Consider the following 18,664-nt stretch of genomic DNA (forward strand, 5'->3'; position numbering starts at 1 on the left):
CCTCTTTTTCTCAGTTCTGAGCAACTCTTCATCAGGTTTTGGGAACTTGGTGCCAATCTAAGTTTCATTTCTGTTGTGTTCAGGAAGTGACCCACATTTTAATCCATATTTGGCAGTAACTGAAATAATTGGCTTGGTTCATTATCGAAACACAGAATATGTACTCGTTCTTCTTCCAGCCTGAAATTTCCTCCTTGTCCAATTTTTTTACTACATTGCAATTCATCAGCCTATCAAGGCCTCTTATTAAAGCCAGAAAGAGAGTTGTCTCCCCCCCCCACCCCCCACCCCGTTTTATCAGAGAGGATGTTAGAATTGTGGATTTGTGTTTGTTGAACTTGGTGGATGGATGTCAGCAGTTAGGAAAAGGGCAGAATTTCTCCCCAGAGTTTCAGCCCTATTACCTACACTTTGTGCAGGTGAGCTATGATGGAAGGGATAGGGATCACATGAGCTTTCCAAGTCTCAGTGTCCTGCAAGCACTCATCTTCTTTAAGTCACTTTCTCAGCCTCTTCCATCACACTTCTCCCTTCTACTTCTTTTCTGTGGCACTGTTCTCATTCTAACATATGGTATATAATTTATTTATTATGGCTTCTTCTTTTGTCTGCATCTCCCTACTAGACTGAAAACTCTGCAAGGGCAAGGGTATTTATTTGTCTTTGTTTACTTCTGAATTCCCAGTGCTTAAAATGGCATCCTTAAAGAAATATTTGTTGAATGAATGAATGCTTTGATTCCTATATCAGAATGTTTACTACATCCCAGTTTCTTTGGCCTAGAAGTCATAGGACGTGGGTTTGAATATCGACTCTGCCACAAATTGCCTCTGTCTTTGAGCAAATCACTTAATCCCTCAGGACTGTAGTTTTCTTATCTTTAAAATAAGGGGTTAGAGTAAATGATTGCCAAAGTTTCTAGTAGGTCTTTGGTTCTGTGATTATAATCTCTGGTTAAAAGAGACGATGTATGGCTATTAAAACTGCCACAGTTATTTCCTAAAAACAGTTTGAATTTCATTGGTGGGCCAAGTGGAGTGGATTGAAAGAGTTTCAAAAAAAGTTTCTGGAGGCACCCTCTGCCTTCACTGTTGGAAGCTGCCCATTGCCTTCACTAGCAGAAAGAGGTGGACAAGGAGTCCGGAAGGCTGGTCAACCTTGAAGGCTCTGGCAAGGGTCAGAGCCATGCACCCACTGTCTAGTTGAGACAAAGGGAGCTGAAGCAACTTCCACCTTTTAGTCTTATGGAAATCCTTGCTGATGGGCTATCATCGAGCTATTATGGAATTGCCTGCCCAAGGGCTATGGGTGTATCCCAGACCTGAATAAAAGGGATCGAAAGCCCAGAGCAAAGCATAGTCCTCTCTTGGGCTTCCGCCTGGCCCCCAATATTTCCAAATTAATATTTTCTTGTCTCTTTCATTTGTGTGCGGCCTCCTCCAGAACCCGAACCCTGAACCCTGAACCATGCGGGACGTTGGGGGGGACACTTGCACTTCACTACAACAGTTCTCAAGTATTACAGTACTAGAGGCCTGGTGCACGAAATTTGTGCACGGGTGTATTCTCTAGGCCTGGCCGGCGATTGAAGCACGAGTGTCTGGTGTGGAAGGTCAGGTCCCAGCTGACCTCTGGGCCCTGGGCAGCACCTGGGCCTCCGGGTCCCCGCGCGCCCCCCTCTGCCTGGGTCACAGTGCCCGAGTCCCCATTCAGAGATTTGCTGAGCGCAGCCGGACGCTGCGGGCTGGGGCGCAGCGTGGGCCTCTGGGCCGCCCAGTGGCACCGCACAGAAGCCGGGTGGGCAGTGCGCTCTCTCCTGGCTGGCCTCGCAGACTGGCTCCTGCGCAAACCCATGGGGAGCTCAACCGTCCCCTGCGGTCCTGGCCACTGCGGCCCAGCTCACCCAAAAGAGGCTGCGCGGGTGCGGGGCGGGCTCCTTGCGGGCACCTGGCACCTGAGTGCAGGGGGTGTGTGAGCCCTGGAGTCCCAGGGGAGGGTAGCAGGGAGAGTGAGAGTGAGCTCAGCGGACACCCCACATTCTCACCCCACCTCTGTCCCTGTCACCCCCGCCCCCAGGTAGCCAGCGAGAGGTCACAGCCCCATGCCTGGGCACTGTGGGAGGTTGTTGCTGCCACCCACCCCCCAGTTCCCAGTCCCAGCCTGGTTGCCATCTGCAGGGTGATTGGTCTGGGCCGGGCTCCCTGCCCAGCTCCCTCAGTGCCTGGGAGGGAGCCGCCACTGCTGGTTGCCGTCTGCAGGGCAATCGGCGGGGTGATCAGGTCATTGCTCGCACCTGCCTTAACCTGGCGCCTTCTGCTCATCTGCTCCACCGTCCGCTGCAGTCCCACTCTCGTTGGGGCCCATCGGGGCTGGCAGCGCCTCCACGGCTGCCCGCTGCCAGTGCCACATTGCCGACGCCCGCCATGTTCCACGCTGCCCCCTGGTGGTCAGTGCACGTCATAGCGAGCGGTCGAACTCGCAGTCTCCCAGTGGAACTACTGCCCGAGGGGACAATTTGCATATTAGGCTTTTATTATATGGGATGGTTGCCTTCAAGAACATTCCCACTAGTCCTTTAAGGATAAAGTCCAGATGTCTGGATATGGCTTTCGGAGCCCTTTGTATTCTGGCCCCTGGCCACTCCCTCAGCCTCACACTGCCTACGTGTCTATGCTCTGTGCTCCTGCCCTTGTGATTTGTTTCGGTTTCTCCAGTGGATGATGGATTTCCCAGCTTTAGTCCATTGAGTATTTCTGTTCCTTCTACCTGGTGTCCCTGTGCCTTTCCTGTCTCCCTTTGTTTGGTCAGTGCCTACTCTTACTTTAGGTCTCAACAAACAGGACATGTGAATGTAGGGAGGGATTGGCTGGGGCATTTATGCAATAAGAATGCAAGAGTTTTGGGATTAGATTGTAGAAGGCTCAGGTGCCACATTGAAGAGTCGATATCTTCTTTCAGCGGCTACTGGGAAGCCACTGTTAAGTTTTCTGAGTAGCATAGTGACATAATCAAAGCTTTATGAACTAAATAGCACAGATAAGCCTCAGAGAGCAATGAAAACATTATTTCCCTAATCCCTAAAGCATTCCTGGGGGCATAAATGCTAGGGTTCCTGTTTTGTAGATGGGAAAAAACTGGGACACATAATGATTAAAGGACTTAGTTTAGGCGTCACAGAAAAGCAGTGATTAAGCCAGCAAGTGTTTTTATGGCTTGATAGAACTGTGATCTGCAGGACTGATGAATGCTGCAAATGACTTTGCTCGTTTTCCAGTGGGTGGCAAGGTGAATAGTGCTGAGTACTAAGGGGCTGACTCATGGATGCTTCTGGAAGCTTTGCCAGCAACTTGGATTCTGCTTTGGATAGTTGGGAGGATGCATACAGGATATTTCTTTGTATCAAGGCCCTAGTCACCCTGTGTGGTGGTTGTACTCATGGTTTTAGCAGGATCAAGGAGCAAGTAGGTGCTAGTTTCCCTCTTGGCTGGCGTAGGATGAGTTCTTTCATGGCAAGCCTTGTGTGTGATTCCATTTTACTTAAACGATAGGGCAGGTATTTGGCTTTTGCAGCTTCATTGCAGACTGTGTTGAAAGCTGGGCTTGAAAATGCAGGACTTCAGTGGTATAATGGACGCTCTCCAAAGGCTGGTACCCCCTCTGCCTAGGAGCTGTGCTTCTCAGGCTTTATTGTGCATTTGAATTGCCTTGGGACCTTGTTAAAATACCTGTTCTGAGCTGGAGCTTGAGATTCTGCATTTCTTACAAGCTCCTAGTTGATGTTGGTGCTGCTTAGGATATTTTGGGGGATGGATACAGGATGTTTCCGTCCACCTGAGCCTTCTCCCTTCTTCTCCGCCCAGCGTTTCTCTTTCTTGGTGTCTCGGACACTTGTTTCCATTTAGTGGATGCTGGTATTCACCATTGGGGCTCATTGGCCACTCTGTAGCCACACTGGTCTTTTCAAAATGAAAGTCTGATTTTGTCACCTTATTGCCTAAAACCCGTTAATGGCCCTGATTGCAACCATATCACGGTCTCGCCCACCTGTAGTTCTATCTTGCACCATCTTTGCATTTTCCAGCCACAGGCCCCTGTTCTGCTGCCTTAGAAGCTCATGTGCCTACCATGACAGGGCGTTGCCACACGCAGTTCCCGCTATGTAGCACTCCTCTGCCTTCCTTCCCATAACTGTTCTGCCTTCACATCTCAGCTCAAGTGTTTCTTCCTCTGGAAGCCACCCTGGGCTTCCCTATCTAGTGACCTTCTGCCATTGCTGGGTCTCTCTGGTGCACAGCAGGGAAACAGGGGTTTGTTTGGGGCATTGCTGGATATTGTGCTTTAGTTTGCCCCCTTCAGTGGAGCATTGTGCATCATTTTAGGAAGTTGTAGATTGCCCAAGAGCTGCCTTTCAAAAGATACTCTTCCTGGAAGGGTGGTGATGGCGAAAGTACACTTCATGGTGTGTAGGAGGAAGAGGAAGAGCAAAGAGTTTCCGGTGGGAACTGAATCATATCACCTAAAGCTGGCTTCGGGAACTGCTGTTTGTTTATGTGTACACAATCAGTGATCGGTCATCTACCCCTCTCTCTCTACCCCGTGCTTCTCCTTTTTCTATTTTTCTTCCAGTTTTATAAAAGAAGAGACTATACCCCAAAGGGAAGGAATTGACTAGTTTGGGGCTGTAGCACATTTGGCTGAGCTGAGACGATAATCCAGGTCTGATGGCAATGTGGGCCTCTTCACCCACTGCTGTGCTGTCTGCACGCGAGCGGTCTCCCTGAAGCCCAGCAGCCTTTGAGCAACAGCCCTATTTAGGTGACACTGTTCCTTCCCAAATTAGAATTCCTTGAAGAGATGCCCTGAATATATTCTGCAGCAGACCTAACAACCTCACAAATTCGGTCACCTTTCCTGTTGTGGTCACAGCTCTGGCAGCAGTGAATACTATCAGGAATGACAACTGTGGGTTTTTTAGAGGAATATTTTAATGCCCTCCTCCCCCTTAGAGATTTGTCTTCTGAATTTGGGGTCCTTCTCATAATGTATTACAATGTAGACTGTAGGGTCTGTTTAGATTCTAAGCTTCATGAGGACAGAGTCTGTGGCCGTATCCTCAGTCACCTGCAGTGACTGACACAAAACGGCTGCTTTACAAATGGTTGTCAGGACAAACTTCTTAATTTGCAATATGGTGGGAAGTGTCTTCCCTGTCTCCCCCCCCCCCCCCCCCCCCGCCACCCCGCCGTCTTTTAGCAGTCCTGGCAGTGATGCTTTGAGGCCAAGGGTGTTTGTCCCTTGCCTTCACAGCTGCTTATTCACTTGCTTGTGATTCATTGGGCCGATGCAGCGAGATACACATTGTTAAACAAAATGGCTTGATCCGTCAGGACAAATTTAAAAGTGGTACGTTGTTATCCTTCTATTATCCTTGAATGTGAGCTCCGAGAGGAGCCATGCTTATCTTCCCATTGTCTGGCATGATTATCCAGGAAGTATTTACTGCAGAATAAATAACTAAAAAAATCCAGACTAAGCAGATGAATAATAAATACATTCACTCAATGTAAAGGTTGGAGTGCAGAACTGGGAGGACCATAGAGACACAGATTACTCGTTTCTGCTCTTTATGACTCACTGGAGTCCCTTCCCTCCCTCCATCCCTCCTCCTTTATTTGGGCTTTCCTTACATTAAACTGCCGTCAGAATCCCAGGCTCTTTTTCTTGTCTAGTCCTATTATTTGTGCTTCTTGTGATGTTCAGTAGTTTCCTGACTTTCCATGGATCTTCTTGGAAATCAGCAGCGTGTTCTCATGTGCTCACATATGCTTGGAAACTCCTAGTTGTATGTCTGCTATCTGTAAGCTGCAAGGTCTTAGCATCTGGGTGGGAGGAAAGCAAGGGTGTGGCAGTGAGAGATGGAAGCGATGCCAGATGCCAGGTTCATTCTTTGTTCCAGCCTAAAGCAAGTGTCCAGACCTTTATATTGAATGGGTCCTGATCTTCCCTGATGAGGATCATCAGGTCACTGATGGGCAGAGTGTGAGAGAGTGTGTGTTTCTTTGTGTACGATTCAGTCATCAGCTCACTGCAGGTGCCATTTCCTGTTCTTAAGGCATCTTTTTAAAAAAAATTATTGATTTTAGAGAGAGAGAGAGAGAGAGGAAGGGGGAGAAGAAAGGAGAGAGGAAGGGGAGGAGGAAGGGCGGGGGAGAGAACAGTTTGTTGTTCCACTTATTTATGCATTCGTGGGTTGATTCTGACATCAGGGATCAAACCCACAACCTTGGTGCGTCTGGATGAGGCTTTAATTTAGCTATCTGGCCAGGGCCTTAAGGCATCTTTAATCACATGAACAGTGGATGTGTGGTTTAGTTAGTTGGGGTACAGGGCTGACCGCTTTTTCTTTCTTTTAAAAATTGTTTTCTCAGCATAAGCTTTGATTCTTTGATCTTGGAATTAATTCTGTAGGAACCTTTTGAATTGTGTTTTACAATCATCCAGTTCTCCCTCCTGTCATCCCCTAGTTAATATCCACAGTTCTAGCGCTGTACTGGGGAATAGTGACAGTCATAGCTACTATCTGTTGATGATGCCGAGTGTGCCAAGACCTTTTGTAAATCCTGTATACGCTCTCACTGAATCCGCAAAACAACCTTATAAAGCAGCGATTTTCAACCTGTTTGCCACAAGAATTTTTAAAACATTCAATACCTGACTGTTTAGTCAGGGACACTGACCTCTTTTCCCTTAGGTTGTCAAATAAAAAAGTGACAACAGCCAATACAGCAATAGACATCTGGTGTAAGTGAATCAAAATTATACCTATTTTTTTTTTTTTTTGTCAAATTGGCAAAATATATAATGTGTTTTTTGTTGTGCTACAGAATTTTAGTAATTAGCTTATGTGTGCTATGAAATGAAAAAGGTTGAAAATCACTCTTAGGTAGTGATTCTATCACTATTACCACCATCTCCATTTTATAGATGAGGAAGCCACGGGATCCATTTGGAAAGACATTAGATGCCCCTTTTTAATAAAGACAAACAAAACAAAACGAAAATCCTGAGCATCCCTTTAAGAAAAAGGAATGGTTCCTTGTATGAATAACAGCCTGCTAAGGTGTAAGATTTAGTAGAGGTTTTTTTTTTTTTTTTTCCCCTTCCCCCCCTTTTCTTTTTTAGAACTGTTACCAAGGAGATATATTGCCTTCCAAAGGCAAATATGCTGAAGAATTCCTCCTGCTTTTGGCTACTCCTGTGTCTGAACCCAACCGTTTTCCTTATGAGAAATAAGGATGAGGAATAAGGATGAAAATGCCTTGTCCTGAACTCTCGTGGTTAGAGTAGCCCACCCTCTTGGGGAAACATTGCATTGTTTAAAAATGCATCAAATCCCTGCCATTCATGCTCATCTGTAATGCCAGCCATTGGTTAGAGTATCCATATAAACAGTTGCCATCTGTCTGGGGCGACGAGAGTGGGTGTAGGTCAGGTTCAGTAACCTTGTGGAAAGGGGACAAAAACTGAATGAAAAGAGCATCAAAGAGGATCTGTTCCCTCTTAAGTCCCTGGCAGCTCCAGAGGCTGTGAGTGTGAGATGAGAACAACTGTTCTGTGGTACCTTCTATATGAATGAGGCATTTGTTTACAACTGATGCCTAGGAAATACTCTTTTTTACAGTAATGGCTATGGTTTTCTCATTTGTAGCCCAGCTCCATTCTCATTGGTGATGAAGGCTAAAAGTGGATGTGTTGAAATTGACATTTTTCAAATTTCATTTTGATTTTAGTCTTATTTCTAAAGCATCCTTTAACAGAGTTGTAGCCAGTCACCAAGATTTAACTCATTTAAAGTTTGGTCACCTTCATTTTTTTTCTGTCCTTAATTTTAGTGGAAAGGCTCATGAAAGGTGAAGTTGCTGAGATCTGGCAGTAGAATGGCAGGGAGAAAAAGCAATTATAATCACCAACCAAAGTGGCTTTAGAGGTTTTGTGGGTTGAAGTTTCTCAGTTTTATTGATAGAGAAGTGGGCATTGAAAAGCATTTTAAACAGCTTTATTGAAATATAATTAATATACTGCGGTGCTGGAGATTTAGAATTAGCTCAGGGACACCTGAGTCTGGAGAGTGGTCCCTAGACTTAACATTTTGGTTTAAATTGGGAGGCTGAAACCTGAGTTTGATTCCACCCTCTCTAAGCCTGTTTGCTCACCTGTGAAAGAGAGATAAAAGTACACGAGCCTACCTTATAGGGCTACTTTGAGGATTCAGTGAGCTAATAGTGCATATAAAGTGCTTAGCACATTGCTGGCACACCCTCAGTAAATGGTGGCTAGTTTAGGTCCATTAATCCAGCTTCATACATAGACTCCCACTATATTAGAGAACCTTATCTTTCTATATATGTTAAAGAATAGTTAATTGAATTGAAAATGGATTTTCATGTGTTAGGGAAAGAAAATAGTTATCTGTGGTATTGATTTAATCCAGAGTTAACAGATAAAATAAAGGATGCCCACTTAAATATGAATTTGAGAAGCAATGAAAAGTTTGAAGTGTAAGTCAGTCCTCAAATATTTGTTTAATTTTACCTGGCTGTCTTGTGTTTTTATTTTTTATTTTTAGGTCAGTGGGAAGTAATTTTAATCAAATAATTGTGCATTTTCTTTCCATACATCTCACTTTGTATTAGGAAATGATGTTGTGACTCATTTCATTACAGTATTACAAAATATTTATAAGAAAATATTAAAAATAAACACAGAAGGCAAGATGGGGCAAAATAACCCCCTCCTTCCCCACCAAAATCTCTACTCCAGTGCCCACAGCACATAAGAGAATCAAAACAAATAAGTAACAAAGATTCCCCTGACCAAGGAATTGGAGAGGGAAAGAGATGGGATGAAAATGGGGGTATGAAAGGGAATGGAAGTTAGTAAAACTGCTTCAATAACCAACTGATTGTGAATGAAATGCCCTCTCTTATTATATGCAGTGAATTCCCAAATAAGGATAAGGTATTTACCTTAAATGAAATTAGAAAATACCATGACAGGGAAAGTAGCTCTTTTGCCTAAGTTTCCTAAGGGCCTCTTTCTCCATGAACCAATGATGTGAACAAAAGTATGTTCAGGCATCAGAAGTTGTCACAGCAGTCTTCCCATCTGTCCCATAAAAGCTTCATACACATCATCCTTAGTTTGTACTGAGATGGGACCAGACGGACCCGATCTGGGGGCTGCTTCCGCCAGAGGCACAGCAGGATCACGCTCTTCCTTTCTCTGGGCAGCAGCAGCAGCCTCTTCCTTTTCCCGACGGACCCTCAGTGTGGTGGGCATGAGTCGAATACTCACTGCCTTGGGATTAGTGATTTGTGGCTTGGCACTGATGGTTGCTGTGGCTTTCTTCTCAGTGGTGGTTGCACTCGTGTCACCCACCTTGGGTCGCTGATTCAAGTTGGGTGGAGCACTTAAAACTCCTGAGTTTGGCAAGGAAGCTGGTGGGAAAAGCACAGGGGGGGCAGATCCGAGCGGAGGCACCAAAGGTGGGCGCATCATGCCACGGGGTGGTTGCCTTGGTGGGGGTCCCTGAGGAGGAGGGTCAGGAGGCAGACCTGGAGGTGGGCCTGGGGGAGGGCCAGGAGGTCGGCCTGGTGGTAGTCCTGGAGTTTAAAGTCGGGGTAAAGGTCCTTCCTTGGAGTCCTGGGATTCCAAGTGTTCCCAGGAATGGAGGAGCTCCTGGAGGTGGGCCAGGAGGAAGGCCTGTAGGTGGTCCAGGTGGCCAGTAAAGGTGGAGCAGAGGGTGCTCCTGGCATGGGAGGTGCTTGTATCTGAGAAGGGGAAACAGATTGTGGGGGAGCCTGTTGCTGTGAAGAAGCAGATGTGCCATCAGAAAGATTCTTCTTTACGCTGTTTTTGTGTTGCTTTTCTGCTTCAGAGTCACCTTCATCATCGTCCTCTGAAAATTCCTCTACTTCTCATCCCTCCTCAGGGATTTCCTGACCTGCCACTCAGAGCATCATGGCTTGAAAAAGAGTCAGCTCTTTATGTTCTTCTTTTTCTTCCTTGATTTCCCAGGCATCTCTTCAAATCGTACACTCAGACCTGATTTTTTTCTTCATTGTTGTCTCTTTCATTATCATGATGATGTACACATTTATCCCCCTCACTTTCTCCATCTAATCTGTGTAGCTGACATCAGTACTGTCATCATGCTTATCCATGTTCTCAGGATAGCCATCATCTTAACTGGTGTTGGAAACATCATCCTCATGACCCTCTTGAGCAAGTTCAGGACTATATAACATGTCTTCATCTCCTGATGAGGGGGAAGAGCCTCAGGCAAAGCCCACTTTAGGGCTATATATTTACAAGACTTGAGGAGGAGGTGGACTGGGGGACAGACTTAGAGGTTTTCTGCCAGGGGGCAAACATGGAACAAAACACCCTGTCCAAGAAGAGGAAGAATAGAAACTGCCTGAGTTGGAGGTCCGTAGGCTGAAGTCTTAAGGATGGAGGGTGGCTGGGCATCAGGAAGTGGAATGTCCTGGATCAAGATGTTGGAAGGAATGAACACGCGGCATATCTGGCAAGGGAATACTCTCCATTTCCACATGCTGAGCATTCTTGACAGCATCAAAATATTGGCTAAGTGGAGCCTCCTCTGTTCATATTCTGCTTCTAGCTTTCTCTGTTCTTTGTAAATATCTGGATTCTCTTTCTCAGAGTCGTAGAATATGTTCAAAGGTTTCACGCAGCTTTTTTATGCTTGTCTTCCAGCACCTTCTCATTTACCTGTGGCTGTTGTACTGGGTTAAAACTCCATTTCATGCAATTTCTCCATGTCTAGGATAATTTGTTTGGGATTCTTCATCTCGAAACCTCAGCTGGTACCATCATGCACTGGTTTTCTTTCCCTTTAGTTCTCACTTCCGGCCTTCTTTTTTGGGTTGGTCTGTGGGGTTCATAACTTTTCCACTTTTGGTGGATGGTAGATCTTCGTCCCCTGTTGACAATCTGTGTGGTTCACTTGTTCATTTAAAAAACCACATGAGTATCAACAGAAGAATGTTCAAGTAATTCTGCTAGACTTGGGCTGTGAGAAGCTGGGAGGGGCTGATTCTCAGCCTCTTTTACTTCACGGGGGCCTTCATCTCTGCTCCTGGTCAGCTGTCTGGCAACTGACAACATCTTGAAACCTCATCGGTTGTTTTGGACTTTTATTTGTGAAATTTGCCAACTCTAATTTAATCCCATTGGTTCTCCTGTTTGGAATCTTTGGCTGCCTTTATGATCACTACAAACGAGTTGAGGAATTTTGAACAGGATGCAGGGATGTGATGTTATTTGCAGCTCCTCTGTGGCCCCCAGACTTTTGTTGTTGCTAGTAGAAACTCAAGCCTTTCACGACTAGTCCTATCATCCATTAAACACTGGTTGCATAGCAGCCAAACATCTTTGCTGAGAAATAAGGCAGAAGGAAATCTCTCTGATAGCACTTCCTCCTCTTCATGGTATTGTTGAGCTTGTGGTAAAGAGGAGGTCAAGAATGGAATCATCAGAGCCCTGCAGCCATGTTCACAGTTCACCTTGGAGAAGTTGGGGGTCCACAGGCAGGGACTCCGGTGGCGTGTAGGCATCTGTGTTCTAAGGCTTCAGGGGCCATTTGGAAGCCTTACCTGCACAGGACTCCAGCAATGAGCATCTCTTGTCTGCAGGTCTAGGGAACACACGAATACAAAAGAAATAAAAATCTTGGTCCTTGATAACTGAGGACTGTATAGTTTATAGAGAGACAGGACCAGGAGGTGTCACTAACTGCTGTACTTACTGAGCACTTCCTTTGTGACTTTGCCTCCACACTGGTAGGTGCTTTCTGTATATTGTCGTGGTAATCCTCACAGTAGCCCTATGAGCAAGATTCTGTGATTATCCCCATTTTCCACGTGAGGCAATTGAAACTTAGATATGCTTTCATTTCTCTTAGGAAGGTAACTAGGAGTGAAATTGCTGGATCGTATGGTAAACTTATGTTTAACTTGAGCAGATTTTTGAAGGGGAGGGTAAAAAGATGGGTTAATAGGAAGTCTTAAATGTGGGAATGATGTTTGGATTAGCCAGTAAAGCAGCAGTATCCTGGAGTAAAGTACTAGGACCCAGAAAGGTGAGCTGGACAGATTTTAAATTGGGAAAGTTAAGAAGGGCAGCTGGAGTTAGCCAGAGAGACCCTGATGTTCCTGGAGGCTAAAGCTGCTTCTCTTGTCATATTTGTCAATGTGGGCAGCAGGCTTCTCTTTCCATTGCTGTTTCTGGACATGCATTCTGGGATGTATTTTATCCTCTTCCAGCACTAATAGATAGTCCTTAATGGGAAAGGAGCAGTACTTCCTCATGGAACATCAGTTCTTAAATGCCGGGTCCCACAGTTTTTGCTGAGAAAACATGGGCAATATAATATGAGTTTTTCATAAAACTGAATTTATATAATGCAGAGGTTTGTGTCTTATTCTGTGAGTGTGTCCTTACTATTTTGGAATAGTCAAGACTGTTCTTTATATATTAAGTAAATATATACACATATATATATTTAAATATATATACACATATATATTATATACATATATATACACATATATATGTACATGCTTTCTTGACATAATAAATATATATATATTTAAATGGTTATGCTTTCTTGACATAATAAAATATTGCAACAGTATGTGTCTGTGGGTCTGTGTCTCTGTATTTAGTTCAAGTTGGTTGTTGAAATTCTCAAATCTGGGAACCACTGCTCCAAAGAAGGTTTGGGAATGGAGCTATTGATATCCATGGTGGTTGCTGTGTTTTGCCTCCTTTCTCATTTTTTATATAATTGTGCATATGGGCAACTGGAGTGATACCTGTATGAGACCAAAATGAAAGGTTAGTGAAACCAGGAAAGGACGATCCCAGCACGTAACCCCATTACTTGGATACCTGACTCTGTGTAAATGCAGGCAGCTGATGGGCACATACCATCTTCAGTTGCTTTGGTAGTGTAAGGAAGCCAGAACCAAGTGCAGGTTGGATTTCTTCTGCAGGTTTGGGGCAAGCTGACAGTTGGTTCTGTTCGGGGCATGCACCTTTTGTTTTGTGTGTGTGTGTGTGTGGCGGGGGCGGGGGCCGGAGTGGGTCTTCTGTTGAGGCTGGAGGCTCTGCAGAAACAGTACACTGGTGAGATCTGTGGGACAGAACAGCAGCCCTTGTCCCAAGGGTGAAGGTAGCACTAGAGTGCCTCTCAGGCTTGAAGTTAGGGAGTTTCTGTAACATAATCTTGAAGTACACACAGCCACTTTTCTCAGTGAATAATAACAATAGTGATGATGCTCTGTGTGACGTTCATAAGAGTGAAATGCATTGAGCTGAACACTGTGCGAAGTGCTTTCAGGCATGATGTAATTTGACCCTACCAACAGTTGTGTTAGAAAGGTATGGTTAGTTCATGATTGTGTGAAGCAACTTAAGGTCAGGAATGTTTAGCAAGTTGTTCACTTAACTTGCCACTGGATGAGAGATGCAGAGCCACTAAGGGGTTCGCTAGGATTTACATGCAATCTGTTTTCTTAAAAATCCAAGCCTCTTAATTCAGCAATTTCTACCTCAGATCTCATTCCCAGAGGTGGAGCACATCAGTCCAACTTTATTGTGGAAGCCTTGTGTGCGGAAGGGGAATGGGGCATGGACTCCCTGGGCCATGCTTAGCAAAGATTCCCCGAGGCGGCCGCACAGCCTAGTGTGTCTAATACACTTTATTTGCTGCCCCTCTGTCTACAGACAGCTCTATTGATTCAGCCTTGGGAAGTCTTTGACCTGGCTGTCCTCCTCACCCCCTTTTTTGTTGATACAAGGCCAGAATGTTCAAGTTCACACCCACATTGCAACCCCAGCTTCCGGGAGGTGGGGGGGCGGCGGGGGCTGAGGAGAGGGTGGGAGCACCAGCCAGGACAGAGGGTTCTGCTGGACCATGTGCAGGTGGCTTCCCCTTTCCTTGCCTTGGAAACTGGGGGCTTATTGTTTGCTGTCTTCATGCAGTTCTCACCGGCCATACTTTGAAAGCTTTGCCATTTCCTAGTGAGGAAGGTGGGTGGAAAATGAGAACTTGGAAGTTGTGTCCATTTCTTTTATTTTTAAGTTTAAGAATGTTGTGTTTTAGGAGAACGTCGGACTGCACAATAGTTGAATCTCTCTCCTGCCTAAATTTCAGCCGTAGTTAGAGGTGGTGAAATTCCATGCATCTAACTAGTATCAAATTTTGCTTAGTGGTACTTAATTTTTACCCTCTCTCCCTTACACAGTTTAACGTTTGCCTTAGTTTTTATCCTTGAGCCACCGGTGAGATATGGCTGGTGTTACTAAGTTCTCATAAAATGGAGTCTTCAAGGCATGAAGTGGTTGAATTGTGCAGGATCTGGCTAGAATTGGATCTAGAAGTCAGGTCTTCTGATCACTAGCCCAGCTGCTTTGTTATTGCTTTGTGGAATGGACTGGCCATTGATAATGAAATCCCAGGACTGGGCAGAAATGGAGGCCCTCTTAGCTGGTGGTTGAGCTACTTAGAGCTTGGTCCATCTGTTTGAGACTAGAGTTGAGCTCCAAGATGAACCAATCAGCCCCACAAAAAAGAAAAGCTCTTCTCTTATTACAGATGGTACTCGGCCCCTGTCAGCTGCTGTGGAAGTTTCTGCCACCGGAAGAGAGATGCAGAGCAGTTTTTCTTACCACGGGTGAACTCTGAACATATGTTTTACCCATATATGGTGTATTGCTTAGTAAGCTTGTGTTTTTTTATTTATTTAATTCTCTGGCACCTCGCCCATCAGTTAGTTGCCCCTTTTATAAGTGCATGTGTGGCTGGGTGTTCTGGTTTTAAGTCATGAGTTTTGACTTTTATCAGCAATTTACAGCTTGCTTTTCAAAGGGCTTAGGTGAATTCAATTGCATGGAATGGCAGTGTTAAATTTTGTAATTTGAAAATGTTAAAGTGGAACATAAATAGGCGCTTTCAGGGTCTGTTTTGAATGGTCTTATTCGTGTGTCTTATCAGTCTATGTTAGACATCTTTATTGCTCAAGTAACCTATGTTCATGTAGAGTGATTAGAAAATTCAGATAAGCAAACAGAAAAAGAAGGAAAGAAAAACAACATATGTACTCTAAATAAGAGTCCCTCGAGGGAAGCCAGGATGTGAAGGACTTCAAACGTCTCAGAAGAAGGGATCTAGTCAGTCAGTGCAGGTCACTATCATTCCCTGAATGGCTCATCTCGTCCTTTTTCAGATAATAGAGATCAAGATACAGGTTGGGATATCTGAGCATGATCTGGAGAGTAAAGGCATTTGGTTTGGTACAATCTGCTATGAGCCTAGGGACTCAGGGGTCAAAAAAGTTCTGTTGTTAATGCACCACCTGCTAGGAGTGACTGTGAAAAGGGAAAATTAGTCCTTTGGGGTCTCCTGTTAAAACAGTTGCTAGTTCTCAAGCAAAAAGGGATAAAATAATCTTACAGTCATACCTCCTCTTCACTTACTCTTCCCAGCCCCGCTGGAGCCATTTACCCACCATTTACCCATCCATCCATTCACCCACCCACTCATTCATTCATTACCCATTCATTCATCTGTTCATTCTATAGGTGTTTACTATGTACCTACTGAGCATCAGACATTGTTTGCATATGGCTGTGGGAATACAGATGAATAAGGCAAGTCCTTGCACTCATGGGGCTTATGTTGGATTGGTGCAGGTTGTGGCACCATTGCTTCCCTTTCAGCTTTTCCTTCTCTAGCCATGAAGGTGCTCTTATCTCCCCTGGAGCTGACCACACCCCTAGGTTCTGTCCTGGAGCTCAGCTGACCCTAGACCCACAGCCTACCTGAAATTTGATCATCCCCAATGGGGAAGGTAAGGAGGAGAAGGCAGCATTTGGCTGGCTGAACTCTTCTCAGAATGGGACTTTACTTTTGTCTGGGAGGAGTAGGGGAGCCGATCACAGAGGGAGGGGCGCCTGGCTTTATCAGAGAGAGAAGGCCTCATTGTGTGTTTTTGTTGGAACAGGTCCCAGAGACCTCAGTACAATGCTTTGGACAGGCTGAACTAAGCTACCATGCCATAAAATAATAGCCGAAAGAATCAGTGTGGAATTTAGCATCAAAGGGAGCTCTGTGTTACAGCTCTTTCCAGGCAGAGGGCAGGCCTTCAGCCCCAGGTCAAGCCCTGTTGTTAACTTCATAATATCTTTATGAACATGCCTTTTGTGTCTGTGTGTTTGCTGTCTGTCTCTGTCTCTCAGTCTCTCTCTGCCTCTTTCAGTCTCTATCAATCTGTCTGTCTCTCAGGTATAGTCATTTATTAAGAGATTTTGATGGAAAATTTAAAACATATTCTCTGTAAATTCTCTCCCTTTTAATCTATGGCATATCTGGGTGGATGGGTGAGTTGCAGGGATGGAAACATATGACACAGAGAACTTAGAAAGTTCCAGGAAACCATATTTCCCAAACTTCAGTCACTCACGTGTTTCTATCATGATTTTCTGCCACATTGACGTAACACCTACTCTATTGTTCACCTAATATTTTTCTTCAAATGGGTGTACTTGTTCTTTTTGAAAGGACACTCTTTGTTTTACAAGATTGTTTTATAACTTGGCCATAAATAAAACACCAGTATAATTTGCCCCAAACCAAAGTAACCATAGAAATCAATCTATCAACTCTAAAGTTTATTTACGTGCCACCTAAAACGATTTTGTACACTGCAAAGTGGTGTGCTTATTACCACACTTTGGGAAGTTCCTTTGTAGATTGAACCAGCTGTAGCCAACAGATTCCTGGCGAGTCAGATGAACGAATCTCCAATAACGTTTCCTCCATCTCCCCCTCCCACACTACGGTGACTTACTGGGTACAACACGAGTTGTGTGTGAAGCCTCAGGGAGTGTCACAGGTATAAGGGGAGGGAGCATTCTTGGCTGTCCTTTTCCGTGATCATCTATGGTCCCTTGAATAATTGCTCTGTACTCTGGGTGCAGAGTAACGTTGCCAGTGCTGAGGAGCAGATGGCATAGATACTGTGAAACGTGCCATGGACCAAACTGTCTTATGTGCCAGGATTCTCTCTCCCCCTCCCCCTCCCCTCTCTTTAGCAACTTTTTTTTTTTTTTTACCTAGTGTCACAGAGCAGAAGCTGAGAGTATGGGTTCAAATCCGGGGCCTGCTCCTTCTGTGACATTGTCAAGCAACCTCTTCTTCATTTATTCCACAGATAAACATTGTGTGCCTGCTCTAAGCCAGCCACTGCTGTATGCTCTAGGGGGTATATTAACTAACAAAATGGGGGAGGGGGGGAGGAAACATGCTTTCACCGAGCTCATATTCTTCTGGCCTTATTTTAAGCTGTTAAATGGGAGTAATAGTAGCCTTCCCTGCCATGGTTATTGTGAGCCGGTGTAGCGGAAGAGTCCTTAGCACACGGCCTGGCTCAGTGGTTGCTTAATAAATGCTAGCTGTTTAATTATGATACTTAGGTGCCCAGTATTGTACCAGGCTTTGAGCTCACTCTCCTGCTGCTTTAGCTTCAGCAGCACCCAACTGAAATATTCTCTCCTTGCTTCTTAGCCTGTAAGTAATTCTTGAAGCCCCACAACCTTTAGGATCCTGCATGGCTTGGGGCCTCATACGCTAATCATAGGACTCTTAAAAACTCCTGGTCACGCTTGAAATAAGCTTACTCAACACCTAACTACGTGATGAGTTCACTTTCTCATACTCTGGATGATGTTTTGCAGAAGGTATTTTTTTGTCCTTTTGTTAACTGAGAAAGGCTTCCCTCTCTTCTGCTTTTCCTCCCCAGCGTCCCCTCCTCTCTTCCTGTAGTATTGAGGGTGTTTGGGCAGAAACCCTGGCCTTGCAGAGTGCTGTAAGGATCTGTTTAACACAGTTCTTTATTATTGCTACAGGAAAAGCTTAGTTGGTCTAGAACAGAGGTATTGGTGCTGGGCCTAGACATCTGTCTTTGGATGGGTTTGACTCAATTTTAATTTCTAAAAAGAAAAATTCTATTTATCAATTATGTAATTAACAAAACAGACGTAAGGTTTTGTCCTGGGTCTGCCTGATCCGCCCGCAGTCCCTGAAAGACAGAAGTCTTCATTGACTCAAGCACTCAGTGGACTGTCTAATCGTGACTTTTGTGCCCAGTGGCCATACTGTATAGGCTGATTGCTTCAGAAAGGATACCAGCCTGCCTGTGCCCTGCACAGAGTGGCAGGGGAATTAAGAGTTTGGAACAACTTGAACAGAGTGCATTTCAGTTTGCTAGGGCTGCCATAACAAAGTACCACATACTGGGAGGTTTAAACAACAAAAATTTATTTTCTCACAATTTTAGCGCCTAGATGTCTGAGATCTAGGGATTGGCAGGTTGGTTTCTTCTGATGCCTCTTTCCTGGGCTTATAGATGGCTGTCTTCTCCATGTGTCTCCACATGGTCTTCCCCCTGCTATTATCTGAATCCTAATCTCTTCTTATAAGGACACCAGTAATATTGAATTAGGGCCCACCAGTATGACCTCTTTTTACCTTAATTACCTCTTTGAAGGCCATACCTCCAAATACAGTCACATTCTC

General features: G+C 44.9%; 1 protein-coding gene and 1 pseudogene across 2 annotated transcripts in view; one reads left to right on the plus strand and one right to left on the minus strand.

Annotated features, from left to right (window-relative positions):
- Positions 1–18,664, plus strand: part of ARHGAP26 (Rho GTPase activating protein 26) — a 408,401-nt gene that overhangs the window by 25,984 nt on the left and 363,753 nt on the right. The window lies entirely within an intron of this gene.
- On the minus strand, positions 9,148–11,704 carry LOC103289376 (WW domain-binding protein 11-like; annotated as a pseudogene).

The sequence above is a fragment of the Eptesicus fuscus genome, chromosome 6, assembly GCF_027574615.1.
Source record: "Eptesicus fuscus isolate TK198812 chromosome 6, DD_ASM_mEF_20220401, whole genome shotgun sequence".
NCBI lineage: Eukaryota > Metazoa > Chordata > Mammalia > Chiroptera > Vespertilionidae > Eptesicus > Eptesicus fuscus.